This window comes from Thamnophis elegans, chromosome 12 (assembly GCF_009769535.1).
Source record: "Thamnophis elegans isolate rThaEle1 chromosome 12, rThaEle1.pri, whole genome shotgun sequence".
Taxonomy (NCBI): domain Eukaryota; kingdom Metazoa; phylum Chordata; class Lepidosauria; order Squamata; family Colubridae; genus Thamnophis; species Thamnophis elegans.
The window spans coordinates 26,253,247-26,272,037 of NC_045552.1; the positions used below are offsets into that span (position 1 = coordinate 26,253,247).

An 18,791-nucleotide genomic window follows, 5' to 3' on the forward strand; every position below is an offset into this window, starting at 1 on the left:
TTTTGGTGGGAAGGTAACAACGTTCCATGAGCCTTCAGCATTTAGTCATGCCAGTCACATGACCATGGAGATATATTTGGACAGTGCTGGCTCTTCAGCTTTGAAATGGAGAAGAGCACCGCTCCCTAGAGTTGGGAATAACTGGCACATATGTGTGAGGGGAACCTTTACCTTATGTGCTGTACTAAAAAGGATTAAAGTGTGAGCCCCTTTCAAAAAGTGACATATGGCAGTTGGCTTTAATGGGGTAGCTTTTATCTCAGTGGCAACTATTGGCATCCCTTCCTCGCCTGTTTAATTTTTCTGTCTTATCTCCTACCAACTGAATCTACATGCTGCTTTGGCAACTATTTCCATGACTTTCCAGAACTTTATGGGAAATACCAAGAATGATAAACGTGTGTGTACTAATGCATGCCCTTTCAAAATGCTACCAGTTTTGAGTACCGAGAGAGGAGGTGATGGAGATTAAAGTAGACAGAGAGAGAAAAAAACTCAGAGTGATGGAATATCTCAACACAAAAGACATAGCTGCTTTCTCCATTACAAAATACAAAGCCACATTGAAATGTAAGAATGCGGGACTGTAGCTCTGAAAGCAAGGATGAATGGGAAAGGAGCATAAATTTCCCAACAGTAAAATGTTTTCTGCATTCTGGCCCACCAAATGTATCTGGGAGGTTTGCAGACTAGACAGGAGGAATATAACTCTTTTCAAATTTTTCTTGGTCCCTAGCTACTGCTGCCTTATACACAACTGAAGGGCAACAAGCCTGAAATGCAGAGACTGATTTAAAACAACAGCAGGCAAAATATAAGGTTGGGGGCATCTAGTCCATTGCAATTATTTCCTTTTGTCTCTCTCTTTAGGAAGGCTTCCCTGAATTTTTCAGCAGTTCATGATCACGCAAACACATTGTTAGATATATAATAAGCCTAGATAGGAAGCTATTGTGCTGGGCTGGCACTTGAGTTGGGTAATGGAGAACATCTGCAAAGGCGCATGATTTTCAGTGAGCATCACTGATCAATAACGTCCCTTGCCCAGGCTTTAAAAAGGAACTCTACAAGTATAAGAAGAATAGGCGAAAAATGTTGGTGTCATTTCTCTTGTCCTTCTTGTCCCAGACACAAATCCTGACTGGGACATAGAGGAGAACAGAAGGGAAAGTGAGCAGATTCATGGAGGAAATCTTGCCTGATCAGAGTCCTGAGGGGTATCAATACAAGAAGGAGCTTCAATGCATCTCCCAACCAGAAAAAAGTAGCAAGAAATAAACTGAATAAGGAACACAGTTTATATATATGCGGACTTCAACTCTTAGAATTCTGCAGCCAACTTGTATGCTGTACCATTGTGGGGAATTCTGAGAGTTGAAGTCCATGTCTCTTAAAGTTGCCAAGGTTGAGAAACATTATTCTAAGCAACATGACCAGGTCACAACAGAAAATTTGTAGCAGTGTTTCAAAATGTCAATTGGTTCTCCTGAATGCCACGTTTGCTTCTTCCTCGCTGTCCTACCTTCCTTGCTAAAACAGAGAACCAACACCATTGTTCACTCTCTTTACTTATTTCCATTCATTTATTTTATGCAAGCAAAGAATAACTTTCTCATCTGCTGCATTCAAGGTATATGTTCTTTAAAAAAAAAAGTAATCTGCAAAAGAAAGGACAATAACCCTTTATTATAAAAATCAATAAAGATGTAGCCGAAAGAACAACAGAGCAAAACAAATCCAACTCTCAAATGCTGACAGGTCTTGGAAAGTGACCCCTTTCATGCTTGATTAAATTGGGGGCGGTTTTGCTTTGCTGCTTTGTTCCCAGTCCATCAGCAATTTCTTCCTATAGCAAGCATGGGCACTGCAACACCTGGGCTTTTGTGGAAGGTGAAGATCTTCTTATTGTTGTTGTTATTTTGAAAACAGCCGCTGATGCAACACAAAGCCGTAAGGGGGAGAAAACACAATCAGGGCAGCAAGTAAGAGGCGTCTGCTGTTTACAGCAATCTTTAGCCAATTAAAAAAATAACAGTTCTCTAAGTCATGAAGGATGGAATGTCTGTTTTATATTCTGCCAGCAAACAAAGAAGAGTTTCAGGGGACTGAATGGAGCACAAGAACCTATGTCTTATATGGGGGACCTATTAGTCCATGACAGCTAAAAATCAGGAGTTTGCTAGCACCTTTTCCAACTAACCCTAACCCTAGTTCTATTAAAGTTCGTAGCTCACAAAAGCTATAATAAACTGAATTAGTCAGAAAAGACATCACCAGACTTCTGTTCTGATCAAGGCTTCCCAAGAGCATGGAGCAAACTCCTTGTTCCGACAAAAACCCTTTCTATTGATTTACTATGAATTCTGCTCCTTTACATCCAGTGAAGTATTTCAAGGGAGGATTTATGGTCACAGATCTTATCTGGCTTGGAGAGCTGACAGGCCAACAGCTGAAAAATCTGCCAAGAAGTCTCGGAGAATCACAAACCAATTAAGCAAAGTAATTGTCTCCTGCAAACTCCACTCCCCTTTCGCTACTCTTTAATTTTCTCTGGGAGGAGCCATTCATTGTCCACTTGTGGCCTTACTCCCAAGTTGACCCCTGTTCTTTAGCTGTTCCCTTCATCTGGCAACTCTGTGCATGCGCACACTGGGAACAGGCTCCAGCTGTTCATCTGCCTCACTGATGTTTGACTCTGAAGGCAGCTGATAACTGGCATATGGCTCTGGCCATCTCTCTGCCTCTGACGCACAGCTCTAATCAGAACCTCCCTCAGACTCCAGGACTGGCCCATGTTCCTCCCCAACCTCCCCACTGTCCAAATCTGCGGTCATTCTGTAGGTCACTGGTGGGCCACAACAGAAGCATTCTTCTGTGGTTATTCTCCATGCCAAGCTGGTAGGCCACAACAACTCATTGGACATCAGTCGTAGTAACAGGTAGGACAGGGATAGCTACTACACCATTTTATAGCCATGTTTGAGGCCAAAGTCTCAAGGACCAGGTTTCAGACATGTAGAAAGTCCTGCCTAATTAACCAATTGAATTTCTCACCAGGATACTGTATGATGGTAGTGATCCGGTAAGTTTAGAAGGTAAGAATAATGGACTATGGGAATAGCCTTGAGGAATAAGAATACAGAACAACAGAATGGGAAGGGACCTTCCAACTAGAACTACAAAAGAAAGCAAAGGTAATAATAATAAGTGCCTTGGGTGCAATCCCAAAACAACTGGTGCACCATTTGAACATCACTGGCATTGACAAAATGACCATCAGTCAATTGCAAAAGGCAGCTTTACTTGGTATAGCTTACATCCTGCGAAGATGCCTCTCACACCTTCAAACATCCACATCTAACTATCCCAGGTCCTTTGGAAGGACTCGATAGTGGACAAAAATGCCAAATCTAGCCTGAACATCCAGCAGACTATGGTGTGATGAACCATAATAAAAAAGCATCAGTGTAACCCATACCAACAAAAGTTCTTTTTTTTTTTTCAAATTTAAAGGGCTCTTGAGAGCAAAAATGTAATGCTGCTGTAGAGAATTAGAGCGATGACAAGAATCCTTATAGAGGGAAAGAGGGCTGGGCCATTCTTTAATTCCTGGGAAGCAGGTAATCCTTGATGCATAAAAGTTCATTTAATGACCATTCAAAGTTAAATGGCACTGAAAAGCATGACTTATGACCATTTTTTACACTTATGACTACTGCAGGATCCCCATGGTCACAGAGTCAAAAGTTGAGCCCTTGGCAGATGGCTCCTATTTAGGCTAGTTGCAGTGTCCTGGTGTCACGTGATCACCTTTTATGACCTTCTAACAAGCAAAGTCAATGGAGAAGCCAGATTCACTTAACAACAGTTTTACTAACTTAATAAGTGCAATGATTCACTTAACAACTGTGGCAAAAAAGGCTATAAAATGGGAGGAAAATTTACTTAACAACTGTCTTCATTAGCAACAGAAACTTTGGGCTCAATTGTGGTCATAAGTGGAGGACTACCTGTATTGATAATGGACTCATGCAAATACAAACCTTATGTCACTGGGACATAAGAAGGAGTAAACCACAGTCTTGCAAGATTCTGTTATGATGCATCACAATGTTTTTTGATCTGGTCCACTCCAGGGGGGCAACAATCCTTTGTAGGACAAAATCCTTTGCAGACCTAAGTACACAAAATTATCTGCTACAATGTCCAACGTGTCAATGACTACTTCAACTGCAACAACACAGGAGCACACAATAGATACAAACTTAAGGTAAACCACTCCAAACTCAATTGCAGAGAATACAACTTCAGCAACAGAGTGGTCAATGCCTGGAATGTTCTACCCAACCCTGTTGTTACATCCTCAAGCCCCCACAGCTTCAACCATAAACTATCTACCATACTAAGGTGGGCTAAAAGACCTAATTATGGCTAACAGTTCTATAGTCCATGTTTAATATCAAATACTCTGATCAAAGTTGAAGTTTTGCACCATTAAGCAGAAAACAATTGCTGACAGTTGCTGAAGTGGCAGTAAATATTTTTACACTTCTGGGAACAAGCAGACCCAGACAGGGAGTTTCCTGTTATCTTGCAAGATGTGTCCTGTTTTGTCACACATGATCTATAAGGTGCTGACCATGTATATTTGAGGAATAGTAACTGTTGGCCATCTGGCATAGACGGTTTTGGTTCCTCTCATTACCTTATATGCTTAGATACTGCTTCTATAGATGATGACGTAATCTGCACTATAAATGTATGTCGTTAAGAACCTTTCGAGGTTCAAACTTTGATGCTTGTTTGGCATGTTTGAACCTGCGCATTCAATAAACTTTTCCTATATTGCATCGCTTGGCTTCGTTGTCTCCTCATTCTACTACATTTTCTGGCGACCCAGATGGGACAGAGAAGCTAAGGCAATATTTTGCTGAGGGCCACTTTGCCCCGTTGGGGTGTGGGGCTGCTGCTCCTTGACTTCCAGGCGCCACGGGTCTTCTTTTACCCCGGGAAGCGGTAACAGCAGCCCGACTACACCAAGGGGGACACGCATTGTGAGTCCAAGAACCCTGCAAACTTAGGAAAGGAGCTGTGGTGTTTCCTGGCCAGGATCCTTGGGGAGAAGACGTCTCAGGCGAGTATCTTGATAATTGTATTGTACCTATCTCATTTGAAGATAGAAGGAGGAACCTGATCACTTCCTCGGACTCGGGACGGCTGTCCTAACGAAGTCCAGTTAAGTTGTGTGGGTGGTTAAGTCTTTGCGGTTCCGTTTAGTGACTGTTGAGACCCCCAGCGCTAACGGCCGGAGACAATGTGATAGGATGGGTGGAGGAAGTAGCATACCCAGCACTCCGCTGGATTGCATGGTAAAAGGCTTTGATTCTTATTTTAATCATACCGAATATAGAGTCCCTTATCCTAAATTGACCAAGGATAGGCTTATTTACTTGTGTCAAAACCAGTGGCCGCATATGGGGGTGGGATGGCCAATGGGAGGAACGTTTCAAAACCAAATTATAGATGATTTGACTTCGCTAATTGCTGCAAATGAAGAACGCTACCCCAATCAGTTTCCATATATAGATCAGTGGGGAGATGCTGTAGCAGGGCAAGCTGATGAATTATTACAGTGTCAAGCAGAAATGGTTCGCCTGTGTGTGGCTAGACCGAAGGAAAAAGGGAAGTTGAGGTTAGCGTCGAGGCGTGTTAAAAATGTAGCAGCTTCAGGGATAAAAGAGTCTTCGGACAAGAAAAAGATTTTTGCCCAAGACGAGGAGGAACTTTTCAGGCCTCCCCCACCCTATGCGTCTGCACCTCTGCCACCGCAGGGGGCTGTAGGCATTCCTGTGCCCCAGGCAATGGTTGCTGCTATTGCGGACGGTGGAGATAAGGATCTGGAGAGTGCTGTGGGGGCAGGAGATTATCAGGCAGCAGGAGGGGCAGTAAGAAAGGAGCCCAAAGATAGGGAAGGAGGGATTGCATCTGGTGATTTAGGAGCTACAGGACTTAGAAGAGAAGGAGCAGTTACTAGACGATTGGGGGCGGAAAGGGCGAAAGCCGAGAGAGAGGAAAGTACGTTATTAGAAGAAAAGGAAGGACTTTTTCCGCTACGAGTATCAGAACAACAGGTGGGCGTCAATGCCCAGGGAGATCTTGAATATCGCCCTTGCTTTCAATATATTCCCTTTTCAACTACGGATTTATTGAATTGGCGACAGCATTTTGGTCCGTTGTCCATTAAGCCCACAGAAATGACGGATCTTTTCAAAACCATTATGCATAGCCATAACCCCAATTGGCGAGATATACAGCAGCTGTTAACTACTTTGCTAACAGCGGAAGAAAGAGAGAAATGTAAAGCGGGAATGAGGGAAGTTTTTAGAGAACGTTATCATACAGATATAGACGGAGCTCAGAAACTGTTAGAAGAGGCACCGGAACAGGATCCTGGATGGGATCCTAAGGTAGCGGGTGACATGGCAAAGATACAAACGTATCAAACCTTGATAGTGGCAGCTCTCAAGAAGGCAGGAAAACCCCCTGTGAATTTGTCTAAGCCTTCATTGGTTATGCAAGGAGCGGATGAGAGTCCAGAGGCATTCCTTCAGAGGTTGATTGAGGCTTATGAGTTGTATACTCAAATGGACCCGAGGGCTCCAGAGAATGTGAGGATGTTGAATGAGAGATTTATTGCACAAAGTGCATTGGATATTCGTAAGAAATTGCAAAGGTTAGAGGGAGCATTAGGAAAGAATACGACTGAATTGGTAGAAGTGGCTAGGAAAGTGTATGTTAATAGAGATAAGGTTGAGAAGAAGGACAAAGATGATCGTATGCATAAAAAGACAGAGTTGTTAGCGTTGGCATTACAGGGAGGAAAGACAGGCTTGGGTCCAAATCAATGTGCCCATTGTGGGTCTGAAGGTCATTGGCAGAGAGAGTGTCCAAAGAGGTTAACTCCCAGGGGCCGTAGAATATTTAGGGGTCCGCCCGGGCGACGCCCGTTGGGCCGTGGCATAATAGGTCGTGGGATGCCTGGGCGTGGGGTGAACCGGGGAGGGCCCCCCAGATACCCAGTTCGTGGATGGGGGATGCAACAGGGTCAGGGTCAAGGGGGAAGTGGCTTTCAAGCAGGTTCAGGAGTAGAGAGCATTGGGTTGGCAGGAACTGGTTGGTCAGATTGACGGGGACCTGGCTTGGAGCAGACTCCCCCTGAGCCAATGGTTACTATGAATATTGGGGGTCATCAGACTACCTTTTTAGTGGATACAGGAGCCGGACGATCAGTAATAAATAATTTAATCACTACCCCTGGTCCTTATCAAATTCAGGTACAGGGAGTGTCTGGACAAGTTGTAGGACGTCAAGTCTTGAAACCAGTCACCTGTACTTTCAAGGGCTCCGAAATTCAACACGAGTTCCTTTATATACCTGAATGTCCTGTCCCATTGTTAGGAAGGGATTTGTTAAGTAAGTTAGGAGCTACTATTTCCTTTGATGAAGGAAAGCAGTATCTCACTGTTAGTCACCGGCCTGATGAAATGTGGAGGTTGATGGTGGCTAGGACATCAGAGGAAGAATGTGCAGATGTGTGGAAGCAATTTAATGTACCGGGTTTATGGGCTGAAGATAACCCTCCGGGGTTTGCAGCACATCATCCCCCCATTATTGTTGAATTGAAGCCCCTAGCAACTCCTGTTCACATTAGGCAACGACCTTATTGGAGGGAAGCCATCCTGTCCATTTATGAATGTATTCTAAAATACTTAGAAGCTGGAGTTTTGGTTCCTATTCAATCCCCATGGAACACTCCTATCTTGCCTATCCTTAAACCAGACGGGTCATTTAGACCAGTGCAAGATTTGCGTGTGGTGAATGACCACACGCAAATCATTCACAGACGGGTGAATGTCACAATTCACCCGTCTGTGTCTAATCCATATACTCTTCTTAGTCTCATCCCGCCTACTGCTACATGGTTTTCGGTGATTGATTTAAAAGATGCCTTCTTTACTATACCTATCCATCCGGTTAGTCAGCCATTGTTTGCTTTTGAATGGGAAAACCCTTATACTGGGACAAGCAGGCTACCTCAGGGTTTTAAAAATTCCCCAACTCTCTTTGGGACCGCGTTGGCCAAAGATTTACAATATTTTGTCCCCCTCCAACAGGGAGATTCAGTTTTACAATATGTGGATGATGTTTTGGTCACTGGACAGTCACAGGATGCTTGTTGGGAAAACATGAGACGTATGCTGTGTCTGTTGTTAGACTGTGGGTATCGAGTGTCCAAAAACAAGGCTCAGTTAGTTCAGCAGCAAGTCCGATACCTAGGCTATGATATAACGCAAGGGCAAAGAGCATTAGGTCCGGAGAGAAAACAGGCAGTTCTTGACATTGCAAAGCCAACTAATAGAAGGCAATTGAGGGGCTTTTTGGGCTTGGCAGGCTTTTGTAGAATTTGGATCCCGAATTTTGCGCTAATGGCGGCACCGCTCTATTCATCTACTAGAGGAAGTTATACGGATCCCTTTCTTTGGGCAGAGGAGCAGGATCAGGCTTTTGTCGAAATTAAAAAGGCATTAACGAGCTCCCCGGCTCTGGCCCTGCCTAATTTAAGCAAGCCCTTTAATTTGTATGTGGATACACGGAAGAATGTTGCTTTAGGAGTGTTGACTCAGCAACTTGGTCAGTGGCAACAACCAGTTGCATATCTGTCAAAACAACTAGATGCCGTGGCGCAAGGATGGCCGCATTGTTTGAAAGCCTTGGCAGCCATTGCGGAACTGCTGCAAGATTGCAATAAACTCACTTTTTCCTGTCCAATCAAGGTCCACACCCCACACTCTGTTCAAGCAATCCTTGATCAGAAGGGTCATTTGTGGATTAGTAGCCAGCGAATTATCAAATACCAAGCTATGATGATTGAGAATCCTCAGGTTCATCTAGTGGTTTCTACCTCTTTAAATCCGGCCACTCTCTTGCCTACAGAGACAGAGGTGGAACATGATTGTGTACAGGTGTTGGAAACTGTTTATTCCACATGCCCCGATTTGACTGACATACCTTTACCCTGGGTGGATTATAACTGGTATACCGATGGATCTAGTTATATCCACCAGGGGATGAGGGTTGCAGGCTATGCCATTGTTGATGATGATGAAGTGATTGAAAGTGGGCCGTTGGGAGCAGGAAAAAGTGCACAAGTGGCAGAATTATGGGCCCTTATTCGGGCATTGGAGCAGGCTAAAGGTGAACGCTTGAACGTATGGACAGATAGTAAATATGCTTTTTTAACCTTGCATGCTCATGGAGCTGTCTACAAGGAAAGGGGATTTAGGGATTCAGCGGGCAAATATATACAACATAGCCATTTAATCCAAAGATTGATAGATGCCGTCCAAAAACCAAAAAAGGTGGCTGTTATGCATTGTAGAGGTCATCAACGAGGTGATGATAGAATTCTTTTAGGGAACAGGGCAGCGGACGCTGAAGCACGAGCTGCAGCATTGCGCCATGAGCCCTTGCCAGATTTGTTTATCAATGTTTCCTTGGATTTAGGGGTTATACCAGTAGATATCCAACCCTCTTATTCCTTATCTGAATGTGATAAGGCAGTTAATGATTTGATGGCGGTCATCGATAGGGGCTGGTATGTTCTTCCGGATGGAAGAATATATGTGCCCTCTTCGGTGGCTTGGCAATTGGTTCGTTCCACTCATGAAACCACTCATATGGGAAAAACGGCTTTGGAATCCGCTCTTATGAGGGATTATTATATAGATGGGTTAGCAGGGATGGCAGTAAAAGTGGCGTCTTCATGTGACACTTGTGCGAAAGTTAACCCTAGGCAAGGTCCTTCCCTCCCACCGGGAACTATACCTATTGCCTACTACCCTATGGACACAGTCATGATTGACTTTACTGATATGCCACGAAGTGGGTTTTATAGGGCTATGTTAGTTATTGTGGATTTATATACGGGATGGCCAGAGGCTTTTCCTACTAGGACGAAAAAGGCACAGGAAGTAGCAAAGTTTTTACTTAAAGAGATCATTCCCCGATTCGGTAACCCCTCCTTTATTTCGTCAGACAATGGCCCGGAGTTTGTCCATCACATTAACCAAGCCATTGCACAAGCTATAGGGGTAAAATGGCGATTCCATTCTTCTTTCCACCCGCAATCTGGTTCTCCAGTGGAAAGGATGAATCGAACCTTAAAAGAGAAAATTACTAAAATTTGCACTGAAACACACTTGAAGTGGCCCGATGCTCTACCCCTTGCATTGTATGCAGTTCGGAGTGCCCCCAGGCGACAACATAGACTCTCACCATATGAGTTGATGTTTGGTCGGCCTCCGACGTTATTACGACGTAATTTGGCTGGATGGCCTGATTTGGGACATAAGGGGGGAGTATGGGCCATGGAAATGGTGCAAGAACTAAATAAACAGGTTGAAAAGTTGAGAAATTATGTTTTGGAACAGACCCCTCCCAGATTGGTAACTAAGTGTCATACTTTTAAGCCAGGGGACCGGGTCTGGGTGAAACATTGGAAAAAGGAACAATTGGAAGGGAGGTGGAAGGGACCATTTGTGATAATTATGACATCTCCACTTGCTGTTAAGATTGCGGAATCTAAAACCTGGATACATTGGACTCGGGTAAAGAGGGCCGCTGACAAACAATGGACCATACATCCCAGCGACCAACCATTGAAGCTGAAACTGATTCGTCGGTGAAGTCCAATTATATCCTTTGTTGTATTGCTATAGGTATTGTGATTCTTGCCTGCATTGTATGCGTTATTTGTATTGTAAAGTACGCCAACCCGACGGTCCAACAATCAATTGACGGAACTGTGAGAGCGGTTGACTGGTGGCCATTTGCTGGCATCCCATTCGCTAACGGACAGTTGCAAACAGACAATTTAGGAGAGATTCAAGCCGATCCTGCACCTGGAAGGGAGGACAGAGAGCCAGCACAGCTTCCCCTCTTAGGGCTCCGATGGCTTTTCCAAAGGTCGGCGGTGGAGAACCCTTGCTAAGTCACTCCGGAAGCTGACTTTCTACGCACGGGTGAAGAATATTGGACCAGTATAATAAACTTTTATTATTTTTGGCTTTTATCATTTTTACTACTACCTATATGTGTTGGTTTTGTACTTGTAGATGTGGATGTTGTTGCTGTGCACACTGTATCGATTGTGTTCATCACAGTTATTGTAACATTAAGTGCGATATAATTCTTATAGAGGATGTGTTGGAACCTTATTTGATCACTGGATCTGGCCTTCCCTCTTGTACCCTTAAATTAACCCCTACAGTTTTGCTTGCATTACAGAATCTGAGAGCACAGGACGTGTGTGACCAGGATGCACGAAGGTATACAGCCCGTTTGGTTTATTGTTATGTTAGGGATATGCTTATACAGTGTTGGGATCAAATGTAATTTTGTTTATGTAGGCAACTTGGGATTGTGGAGTAATCCGGAAGATAGACCCCATATTGTAAGGTCTTATGATGTCGGATCCAGAGAGTGGGAGGGGACAACCCCCATTGTGTTTTCCCCGGGTTGTTGGAATGGAGTTCTACCACACCCTTGCAAGATCCCTGATATGTTTGATAAGATTGCCAGGATTACCTGTCAGTCTCGAGGTTTTTCTAATCCAGATGTATGCCCATATGTGGGATATTTAATGCGAAAGGGAATGTGTACTAGAGCCCGGCAAAAGGGGGGAGAACCACCTCTAATTCTTGATTGTGGAACTCCCCATTATTGGGGCTGGACTCGTATTACCTCCCCTTTGCAGTTAAAGTCTGGATGGCAGGGAGCATGCATGGTTCAAATGCGCCCAATTGAGTTTGGAGCGACTACAGGGAAAAAACCTAGAAGAATCAGAAATAAAAGGACCCTAGCTACAACAGCCAAAGTTGGGTCAGAAGATTGTTCGCCTTGTATTACAAAAGCTAAAATGGCAATTCGGACTGTTAATACATTAGTGTATCATACACAGTCACCCCAGGGATGCAAACCTACTAAAATAAATTGCCTTCATAACAAAACTATGTACAGCTTGTGTACCCTACAAGGAAAAACTGTATGTTATAATCCTAACACTCCAGTTCGCCTCAATGTGACCCTATGGACAGGCTTGCCCAAGGTGGGTATTAGAAGTAATCCCGATGGAGAGGGCAAGCTGTATTTCCTTAATTATACTGTACAGTTGCAACAGGGTACACAACCCCTGATTTTGATGTTCGATGCTTGCACTGCCACTAAGAGAGGCATTGGAGTGTCTTGTGGAGATCAGACTTGGGTTGATGCTTATAAAGCTAATCATAAATACTTGTGTGAAACTGCGCTTAATTGGAACTATGGTAATCCTAATGTTTGGTTACCTTGTGCAGGCACCACACAGTGTTCTGGATGGCAATGTGTTTGTGATTATACAGGAGGGGGTTATAAGGGATGTTCCTATATAACTTCCTTCCGTAGAGGTGTTGTGGGAATATGGAAAGTTGCGTCCAGTGGAAGAGCCACCTAATGAACCTGAGTATGTGACTCTTCTGGAAGTGTCAGATGAGTCACAAAGGGGGGACTAAGGTGGGCTAAAAGACCTAATTATGGCTAACAGTTCTATAGTCCATGTTTAATATCAAATACTCTGATCAAAGTTGAAGTTTTGCACCATTAAGCAGAAAACAATTGCTGACAGTTGCTGAAGTGGCAGTAAATATTTTTACACATCTGGGAACAAGCAGACCCAGACAGGGAGTTTCCTGTTATCTTGCAAGATGTGTCCTGTTTTGTCACACATGATCTATAAGGTGCTGACCATGTATATTTTAGGAATAGTAACTGTTGGCCATCTGGCATAGACGGTTTTGGTTCCTCTCATTACCTTATATGCTTAGATACTGCTTCTATAGATGATGATGTAATCTGCACTATAAATGTATGTAATTAAGAACCTTTCGAGGTTCAAACTTTGATGCTTGTTTGGCATGTTTGAACCTGCGCATTCAATAAACTTTTCCTATATTGCATCGCTTGGCTTCGTTGTCTCCTCATTCTACTACAATGGACCTCACCCCATTCCTAAGAGGTCTGTAAAGGGTGTGTGCATAAGTACACCAGTGTGCCTAACATCCCGGTCCTACTGTCCCCATTTATTTGTACCCATTTCCTGTGTTCTTATTCATGTTTATCCTTATTCCTGTTATCTTGTACATGAGTGACAAACTAAATAAAATAAAAATAAAAAATAAAATATAATATAAAAAAATAAAATATAAAAAATAAAATATAAAAAATAAAATGAAATAAAATAATAAAATAATAAAATGAAATAAAATAAATATAAAAAATAAAATATAAAACAATAAAGTAATAAAATGAAATAAAATAAAATAAATAAAATAAATAATAAAATAATAAATAAAATAAAATAAAATAAAATAAAATAAAATAAAATAATAAAATAAAATAATAAAATAAAATAAAATAAAATAAAATAAAATAAAATAATAAAATAAAATAAAATAAAATAAAATAAAATAAAATAAATAAAATAAAATAAAATAAAATAATAAAATAAAATAAAATAAAATAAAATAAAATAAAATAATAAAATAAAATAAAATAAAATAAAATAAATAAAATAAAATATAAAATATAAAATATAAAATAAAATAAAATAATAAAATAATAAACAGGGAGGCTGCTATTGATCTGTTTTTCTCTTTCTCTGAAATCTGGGGAAGCTGATTGAACCACTTTTTAAATTCTGCATTATTCTTTCAACCGTCAGGGCTGAAAAAATAGCGACTTTACTCTTAGTTAGCTTAAACTTTGAGTCCTTCCAAGCGTTCTGCTTGAATCAAAAGCCCATTCAGTCTAATCGAGGGTTCAGTGTGCTGCAGGAGCACAGGAAATGAGCTAATTCAAGGACCAGGCTAAGTACATTGTTGAAACCTAGCTATTTAATTTAAAGCATTCCAGGCGAAGATCTGAATGTTCTCTTTTGTCACCAGGCAATCCTCAAAATGTTCCACAGCTGCCTTGGCTGTCCATTTTTCCATTCAAACCCCCAGGGATAATATTGTGAGGAAATCCCTCTTGTAGTATTTGTGCCACGCTCCATGGGGAGTCGTGTCCTTGAAAAGTAGTTTAAGAACATCTCTTTTCCCCTGGAGAAGTTCAGAGCAACTATCTACTCCATTTCTCTACCCAGAAATTTGGGGGAGAGAACTTCAAAAGGCCATCTCTGCGTGCAACCAAGGGGTCCAGATGGACTTTTTAATATGCAACGGCAGATGGTCCTTTGCAGCAATTTTACAAACTCTCCAGATAACACCTGTTTTCTCTACCCCACAGCCCTTGTTTTAGCACGCCTCCTCCTGCCTCTTATCTAAATGGGGATAATTCATTTGAATTGAAGCAAGTCACGGCTGGCCTTTCGAATTCTGCGGCCAGAGAAAAAGGGGCGATTGAATTTTTCCCACATTGTTTTCACAGGATGAAGAATTCTCCAACCATTTCTCCAACGTAGCATTCCCACTTAGCAAGGACAGTCACAGGGCCACTGAGGGTGGGTGATGGGATGGGGAATCTTAGAGGAAATCCCCCTCCCACTGTCCCATTTGGGGAATGAGTGGAAGGGCCCTGGCCAATTAAGACACCAATACAGTGCCCCCCCCCACCTTTTGGCTACCAGGGATCTGGTTCCGTGGAGAGAGGTTTTTCCATGGACCGGAGGGGGAGGGGGGTATGGTTTCACATGCTGCCTGAATCCCACGGATGATGCTTTCCTTGTTTGCGTGGCCTGATTTCTGGCATGCTGCAGATTGGTGCCGGTCCAGGGACCAGGGGTTGGGGACCCTTGAATCATGGTGAAGTAAAAACCAGGACATTCACACATGCTGCTTGGATACCTTGATGCTAAAGCAGTGGAACAAGATTTCATTGCATGTTATGTACCATATTTTTCGGAGTATAAGACGCACCACAATATAAGACACACCAAGATTTTGAAGAGGTAAATTTAAAAAAAAGTTTTTGCACCCTGCAGGCCTCCCAAACCTGCGGCACACCACTTTTTTGTGAGTTTGAGAAACCTGCAAAGTGCTCCTGAGGGCTGGTGGGGGGGCAAAAATGAACAAAAAAGTGGCCATTTTTTGCAAAAAACAGGGCATGCATAGGCTTTGGGAGGCTTGTAGCGTGCTCCTGGGAGGTGGGGGGGGGCAAAAACAAGCCATAAATGGCCTGTTTTTTGCTCATTTTTGCCCTCCCCAGCCCCCAGGAGAACTTTGCAAGCCTCCCAAACCCTCTGCAATTCTATTTTTGCAAAGTGGGGCAGGGTTTTGGGAGGCCAAAAATGCTGTATTTGGTGTCTAAGCTGCACCCAGATTTTCACCCTCTTTTTTGAGGGGGGGAAGGTGCATTTTATACTCCAAAAAATATGGTATGTATGAATGTATGTATGTATGCATGCATCCCTGTGTTAAATTTCTATGCCACCATCTGCCCTACAAGGTGAGCAGCTTACAAATTACAGGAACAAGTGAAAAATAGTTATAATATTAAAATGAGCCAACATTAAGATATTACTAAAAATTGCCCTAAAAACCACGCCTAGAGCCTTTGGGGAAATCGCAGGTGTCAGTACCCCTGAAGTGTGATGGATGAGCCTCCCCTGGGAAAACCCCTTCATGATCATGGTATCTTCCCTGCCAGGTAAGTACAGATAGTCCTCAACTTATAACAGTTCATTTAGTGGCTGTTCAAAATTACAACAGCACTGAAAAAAGTGATCAATAGCTATTTTTCACACTTAATGGCCGTTGCAGCATCCCCCTGGTCAGGTGGTCAAAATTCACATGCTTGGCACCTGATTCATATTTATGACGGTTGCTGTGTCCCAGGGTCATGTGATCCACTTTTGCCACCTTCTAACAAGCGAAGTCAATGGGGAAGCCACATTTATTTAACAGCCGTGATACTCACGTAACAATTGCAGTGATTCGCTTAGCTGTGGCAAGAAAGGTCATAAAATGGGGCAAAACTCACCTAACAAAAGTCTCACTTAGAAAGAGAAATTTGGTGGTCAATTAAGCCAAGTGTTGGGTCTATTTGACTCACGAAAATTTATCTAGAATCCCCTTCTCAAAATCAATTGTCCAAAGCAGATTTTCTGTCATCAGAATGAAATAAGGTCCAGTGAAAAGGAAAAAGAGTCTAAATCAGCATTTTTCAGACTTGGCAACTGTTAAGTGGCTGGGCGTCTTCTCTCAGAATTCTCTGGCCAGTGTGCTGGGATGTGAAGTCCACCCATCTTTTCAAGCCAAGTTTGAAAAACACTGGTCTTCATTTTTTTAAAAAAAAAAAACCCTAAAAGCTTCAGTTTATAGAGAAGACAGGAGATCTTTGTCAATGATGCTGGTCATTTTTTCCTTGGGGCTTCACCCCTTCCGACATGGCTTCCTCCCCCAGCTCCAGTATTATCAATTTTGTTTGTGTGTTGTTGCACAGATGCACTCTAGCTCATAACTCTCACCATTTGGAGGGGAGAGAATGGGAAACTGTGTGAGATGGGAAGAGGGCAGAATAAATATTGGGAAGATAAAGCATCCCTTTATGATTTAAGATCTAAAACCAAAAGACAAAAAACAAAACACAGCCAAGTTTTCAGCAGCAAAATATGGAGCTGCCACGGAATGTACAGATATTGTATTGCGGATCTGACAGGAAGAACGGATGTGAGAAAAGATCCGTGATACATTCAGTGAGGAGGGAGGGAGGCCAGGTGGCAAATGGCCAACCCAATTAAAAAGAGTCTGGCAAAGCAAAACAAAATAAAAGCAAAAGTCAGGATCTAAAGCCATAAGCGGAGCTATTAGGTCCTCCTTTCCATTCTCCTCAGCTCAGGGAAGCAATTGAGACGATCTCAAGACTAGCAGGAACCACGGATGTGCTCGGAATAAGTACATCTGCTGCTGAGCAAAGACAGATGCACAAATGAGCAACGATGTGCAAGGAAGCAGAACGGATTGCCTCTGAGTTCATCTCTGCCTGCTCTCCCCTTCAAAGGGCCTGGCCTGTTAATACTAGCTCAGCTCAGCTGGCCCTGTCTAGCTCAGGCTGGGCAGGGGGGGGGGGGAAACTGCAGGAGATCAAAACTTTTTTGGGGGGGCGTGATGGTAGCATGGAGGATAAGCACAGGAGAATGCTTCTGTTGAGACTTACCAGCGGCCAGCTGAGCTAGCAGCAGATTCAGTCAGTGAGGAGGTTCGGGAGGAACATGGGCCAGTCCTGGAGTCTGGGAAAGCCTCTGATGAGGGCTCTGTGTCGGAGGCAGAGAGGGGGACAGGGCTGTATGCCAGTTATCAGCTGCCTTCAGAGTCGGATATCAGTGAGGCAGACGAACAGCTGGAGCCTGTTCCCAGTGTGCGCATGTGCAGAGTGGCCAGACGAAGGGAACAGCTAAAGAACCAGGGTTTACTTTGGAGGAAGACCACAGTTGGACAATGAATGGCCCCTCCCAGAGGAAATAGAAGAAGAGTGAAAGGGGAGGGGAGTTTGCAGGAGACAATTAGTTTGCTTAATTGGTTCATGACTCTCTGAGATTCCTTACCAAGTTTTGCAGATATTAGTCTGTCAGCTTTCCAAGCCAGATAAGGTTTGTGACTGTAAATCCTCCCTTGAAAGACTTTGCTGGATGTGAATGAGCCGAATTCACAGTATATTGATAAAAGGGTTTTTTGTTGGGAGAAGGAGTCTGCTTCGTGCTCTTGGGAAGCCTCAATCTGAACAGCTCCTTTTAAGATTAGGATTCTGCTAACCCCACAAGGTGCCCTTCCAGTGGAGAATTTGCTCAGACATTTTTGGAAAATTGACACCTTCCAAACCTGTGGAACTACAACAATGCATAAAACCCTTTTGGATACACCAAAATATTTGCAAACTGAGGAGGTGAGCAATGTGGCTTGATAACTTCAATTATTTATCCCACAATGTCCCTAAATGCCAAGCTACCAGGCCAAGGAGAATTTGAGAACCATCAACAATTAGACCTGAATGCCAACACTCCAGAAGATACAGGCTCAAGATACAGAAGGAGCTCAACAGACTGTCCCTATCTAAAAATTCAACAGTGAGAAAAATAACGTCCTGTATGCATGTTTGTTAAGAAAAGAATAGGTAGTAACTGACTCAATAGTTGTAAGTGGGAGAGGAAAGGCAAGATGCTCCCACCAAATTGGTCTAAAATAGACTTCCTTAAGTCAAACCCAGATCTTGGTACTTCATGGGCACGTCAATAATATAGAAATGGCTTGCTACTGTCTTCTTCTAGCACTTTTTCTTAACTTCTTAACCCTGGGAAGAGGCAACATAGTTGACCACAGTTGGGATGAGAGGTTTGCTCCCAAAGTAGGAGTCTGGAGCATATAAAAGAGAAGCTGATCTTAGAAAGACATTGTTACTTATTTTAGCCAGCAGGAGACATAAAAGGTAAAGGTAAAGGTTTCCCTTGCACATATGTGCTAGTCGTTCCCAACTCTAGGGGATGGTGCTCATCTCTGTTTCAAAGCCGAAGAGCCAGCGCTGTCCAAAGACATCTCCATGGTGATGTGGCCGGCATGACTAAAGACTGAAGGTGCATGGAACACTGTTACCTTTCCACAAAGGTAGTCCCTATTTTTCTACTTGCATTTTTACATGCTTTCAAACTACTAGGTTGGCAGAAGTTGGGACAAGTAACAGGAACTCACTCTGTTATGTGGCAC

At 43.0% G+C, this 18,791-nt stretch overlaps 1 protein-coding gene and 1 pseudogene across 1 annotated transcript in view; both read right to left on the reverse strand.

The window, feature by feature from the left end:
• The window catches only part of COL16A1 (collagen type XVI alpha 1 chain), a 297,538-nt gene that overhangs the window by 256,708 nt on the left and 22,039 nt on the right, over positions 1 to 18,791 (reverse strand). The window lies entirely within an intron of this gene.
• LOC116516257 lies at positions 15,603 to 15,749 on the reverse strand (annotated as a pseudogene).